The sequence below is a fragment of the Elephantulus edwardii genome, unplaced genomic scaffold (assembly GCF_000299155.1).
Source record: "Elephantulus edwardii isolate Elephantulus edwardi_28Jun2011 unplaced genomic scaffold, EleEdw1.0 scaffold00163, whole genome shotgun sequence".
Classification (NCBI taxonomy): domain Eukaryota; kingdom Metazoa; phylum Chordata; class Mammalia; order Macroscelidea; family Macroscelididae; genus Elephantulus; species Elephantulus edwardii.
In genome coordinates, this window is record NW_006399913.1 from 5,423,391 (window position 1) to 5,428,950 (window position 5,560).

Genomic DNA, 5,560 nt, shown 5'->3' on the forward strand with positions numbered 1-5,560 from the left:
ATCTCAAGGAAATATCAATAACTCCAGTTTTGCCAATAAGAAACCTAAGGATCAAAATATATAAATGACTTCCCCTGTTATATGGCTCAGAAGAGCAAGAATTCCAACCAACTCTACTTGATTTTTAAATCCCAATCCTTTTCTGTTACAACACATTGTCACTTTTGGTTCCTGAAGAAAGGAATGCAAATGCTTGGACTTAAATTGGGAACAACTGAAGAGCAAGATTGAGTGGAAAGCATGGGCCTTGGATGTCTTGGAAATCTTTTTGGTATATAGAAAAATATAGTTGAATACCATACTCTGATTTTTCCCTATAACAAGGGTAAAAGAGAAAATGATCTGTCTGAACCAGTCTTTCCAAAATGGTTAATTATTTGAATCTGCTTGAGGTACTTTAAAAAAACAGCTTTTTGGTTCTCATTGATATGAGTAATTATATGAACACAAGGTAAATAAGGGATTGTATGGGACACAATGTATATGAACCAAACGCAATGGAAATGAACAATTGTATGAAAATTGATTTTTTTAAAAAAGATTCTACTTTCTTGGTTGGTTTGGGATGGAGATATCTGTGTTTTATAAGGTTTCCTATGTTATTCTAAATTGTACCCATTTGAAATATATGACCTAGATTTTATTTTTACAGCTGCCTACTCATGTTAAAACTTTACTTTAAAAAATGCACAATCTGAAGATGATAAAATTGATGCATGGGAACATCTAAAGATTAAAAAAATCATTTAGTAGTAAAGTTAAATATTAGGAAAAGGGTAAGTTTTAATCCTGCATAGGTAGTGTTTTCTGAAGACAGGTCAAGGAATCTTTTACATAAGAATCAACTAGTGCATAACTGGCTGCTAACCACAAAATTGGCCATTCAAATCCCTCAACTCTCCTTCGGATGAATATGAAAATCTACTTCTGTAGCACGTACAGCCTCAGAAACTCAATAGAGGTTGCCAGGAGTTAGAAGGTCAACTGCATGCCAATGTATTTGGTCCCTTTCATCCTCCTTGGAGAGCATTATAGTGAAGTTTGAATTATACAAAAAATATTTTGGAATACTTAAGGATGCTATGGGTAGAGTATATTGAATGATCCAGGAAGTATTAAAAGAAGATGGAAAGAGTATATAGACTCACTGTACCAAAAAATATTGGATGACACAGAAGAATTTCAAGAAACATATGAGCCAGAGGCAATGGTAATGAAGGAGGAAGTTCAGGCTGTTCTGAAGGACTTGACAAAATATAAAGCCCCAAGAACTGATGGAATACCAAATGACATATTTCAACAAAGAGATAATGCTCTGAATGTGCTCACCAGGTTGTGCCAAGAAATCTGGAGGACAACTACCTCGACAACTGACTGGAAGAGATCCTATATTTATTCTTTTCCAAAAACGGTGACCCAACAGAGTGTGGAAATTATTGTACAATATCACTTAGATCACACACAAGTAAAATCCTGTGAAAGATCACCCAGAAACAACTGGAACAGTACATTGACAGAAAACTACCAGAAATACAAGATGGGGTTAGAAGAGGCTGTAGCACTAGAGAGATTATTACCAATGTCAGATGGATCTTGGAAGAAAGCATAGAATATCATAGTGATATCTACCTGTGTTTCATTAAGTATGCAAAGGCATTTGACTGTGTGGATCACAACAAATTTTTGTTAACCTTGAGGAGAATAGGAATCCCAGGACATTTGATTGTATTTATGTAAAACCTATACTTGCACCAGGAAACAGTCATCAGAACAGAGCAAGGAAACACTGCATGGTTCAAAATCAGGAAGGAAGTGTATCAGGGATGCATCCTATCACCATCAATTTTCAATCTATATTCAGAACCACAGTTCATTTGGGAAGCTGGGCTTTATGAGGAGGAATGTGGCATCAGGATTGGAGGAAGACTCGTCAACAGCCTACATTATGCACATGACACATCCTTGCTGAGGTGGATCTGAAGGACTTGCTACAGAAAGTCAAGGACTGTAGTCTTTAATATGGATTGAAGTTCAACATCAAGAAGACAAAGATTCCCACCACTGGGCCAACTGGCAGCACAATGATAGATGGGGAAGAAATTGAGGCTGTTAATGGTTACAGCTTGTTCTGCTCCACAATCAACATTCTTGGCACCAGCAGTCAGGAAATCAAAAGATGAATTGTGTTAGGTAAATCTGCTGTCAGGGACCTTTCCAGAGTATTTTGAAATCTAGAGACTAAGAAGTCTAGAGACTAAGGTGTACCTGATCCAGTCCATGGTCTTCACAGTTCCTTGGTTTGCATTAGAGAGCTGGATAATGACTAAGGATAATAGAAGAAGATTGATGTCTCTGGGTTGTGGTGCTGGAGAAGAGTCTTGAACATACCACAGACTGCCAAGGAGACAAATAAGTCGGTCTTGGTGAGAATGAAACCAAGTTTCTCCTTGCATACTAGGATTTTGAAGCTCTGTCTTACTTGCTCAGAAGGATGGAGGGACAGCGCAGAAGAGGAAGACCCCAGATGAGATAGATTTATAAAGTGACTAGGGCAATGGGGGTAAGTGTGTTTGAGTCAGTCAGACTGGCTCAGGACAGAGTAGACTTCAGAGCTATTGAACAAAGGGTCGCTATGAGACACAGGAAACTAGACAGCACATAACTACAACAACATTTTGAGGACAAAGACAAACACATTTTTTGGTCATGTAATCAGAGCCAGGTTATGAATAAAAAAAAAATTACCTAGTCCTTTGGCGTCCTCATGATTGTCTGAGTCAGTTGGTTTTGGCTATGGTGTCAGGCACTGCTAGAGTTACACTTCATGGAAAAGAAAATGCATAGTTATTAATTGCTTGGTTTCAAGAACTTTCATACTTGAACAAACTAATGCAAAACCCACAAACCTTCTATAGTCCTAGATATCCCTTTCCAATCAATTTACACTTACATATGTTCTCAGACACCTTTTCCCCTCACTGTGGTTTAACATCAGAAAGGCATGTATCAGGGTTGTATCCTCTCTTCATACCTCTTCGTGTATGCTGTTCAAATTCATCTGTTCAACCTGTGTGCTGAGCATATAACTTGGGAAGCTGGTTAAATGAAGAAGAATATGACATCAGGATTTGAAAAAGTCTTATTAGCAGCCTCTGTAATGCAGAACATAGTCTTGCTTGCAGAAAGTAAAGGGTACTTGAAACACTTGCTGTACAAGATCAATGATTATAGCTTTCAATATAAATCATATCTCAACATCAAAAAACTAAAAATTCTCACCACTAGGGCAATGGGTAACAACATGATAGATGGAGAAAGATTGAACTTGTCAACAATTTTCCTTTGTTTCCATGGTAACAGAAATAAAGAACTAATAATAAAAAAATAGTTACATTGGAGAAATCTCTTTCAAGGACCTTTCCAAAGTGTAGTGATGTCAATCTAAAGACTAAGGTGAGCCTAATCCAAGCCATAGTCTTTTCAATTACTTCTTATGAGTCTGAATGTTAGACAATGAATAAGGGTGACAGAAGAAGAACTGATGACTTTGATCTGTTGTGTTGAGAAAGCCTATGAACTGCCAAAAGAAAAAAAAAGAAAACCACCCCAAACAAATCCCAAACAAGTCTATCTTGGAGAATGCACAACAACGGTACTCTTCAGAGGCAAGGATTGTAAAACTTCATCTCATGGACATTGGGGATGTTGTCAGTCAGGAAGCACCAGTCCTTGGAGAAAGGCATTAAGCTGGGAAAAGTGGAGGATCAGAGAAAGAGGAAGACTCTTAATGAGAGCTATTGACACAGTGACTGTAACAGTTGGCTCAAGCCTATTTAGTGAGGATGGTATAGAATATGGCTAGGTTCAGATCTGTTGTTTATTGGGTTGCTAGGAATTGTAGTGAACTCAATTGGCACCTAACAACAACAAAGTAAGTTAAATGTATTAAACTGATGGGTTAGAGGATACATTAGAGGTTTCTTTTGATTCATGCAGCTGTGTGGACTGTTGATCTTATTGTTAGGTGCTGTCTAATGGATTCTAAGACTTAGAAACCCTTTGTACAACAGATCAAAATCTTGCTTAATCCTGCATCATCTTCACAAACTCATTCATAGGGTGGCTATGAGGAGTCTACGACTCAAAGGCACTTAACAATAACAACAATAGTGGCAAGAAACTGTGCTGCAATCCTGAAGGCAGGTGGTTCAAGGCCACCAGCTGTCTTGAGGGAGAAGAATGGGCAATCTCCTCCTGTGCGATTAACTGCCTTTGAAAATCCACTGGAGGTTCAGCTACAGGTTGGTTCTGACTCAATGGTACACAAAAACAAATATATATTTGTATATTTATATATATTTACTTATATATTTTTATTCATATATCTATTTATATATGTGATTTTCTTTATTGCAGTCATTTTGACAGAACAAGGGGATTAACATTAGGGAAGTTGCATATCATGAATGTATACTTATCCAATCTATATAATTTTACTTGTTCAGTCTATGTGCAGAACAAATAATCCAAGAAGCTGTACTATATGAAGAGAATGTATTATCAGGATTGAATGTAGACTTGTTAACATTCTGCAATATGAAGGTAATAAAACTTTGCTGAAAGGAAAAATAACTCGAAGCACTGATGAAATTTAAAAACTATATGTTAACTATTGGTTACATTTTAACATCAAGAAAACAAAATCAGACTAATAAGCAATATCATGGTAAGTGGTGAAAAGATGAAATTTGTTAAAAAAAAATCTCATTTCACTTGGATCCATGGTAGACACACATAGAAACAGTAGTGAAGAAATAAAATATAAATATTGCATTGGACAAATCATCTGCAAAAACCCTCTCAGCAGTGTTAAAAAGCAAAAATGTCTCTTTGAGGACTAAGATGCACCTGGTTTAATCAAGGCTTAATTTTTTATATTTTCAATATCTTTATATTCATGAGAAAGCAGGACAATGTATAATAAAGATTTTAAAAGAATTGATGGCTTTGAATTGTAGTATTGGTAAGCAGTATAGACTGACAGAAGGGAGAACAAATATATCTTAGCAGAAAAATAGCCAGAATGCTTCATAGAAGCAAGGATGGTGAGCATTCATTTACATACTTTGGACATATTGTCAGGAAGGACTAGCCCTTAGAACAGAATGTAATGCTTAGCAAAAGGTTAACTAAAAAGAGAAAGACTAACAGATATGAACTGACAAAATTCAAGCATAGCAACAATTGTGAGATGGTATAGAAAGGACCTACTAGTGTTTTGTTCTACTATGTATAAGGTCACTATGAATACAAATTCATCTGATGGCACCTAAAAAGAATTACATAACAACAAAAAATCTATTTAACTTTACTAGAAACTTTTGTTGTTCTTAAGTGCCAAGTCGTAGGCTTGGAACTGCCAAACATTTTTTCAATGTGCTTGAACCATTTTCTACCCCACCAGCAATGAATGATAGTATCAAGTACTCTACAACTTCATAGATAACTGACACTATCTATGTTGATTGGTTTGATCATTTTAGTAGGTTTGGAGGTTATT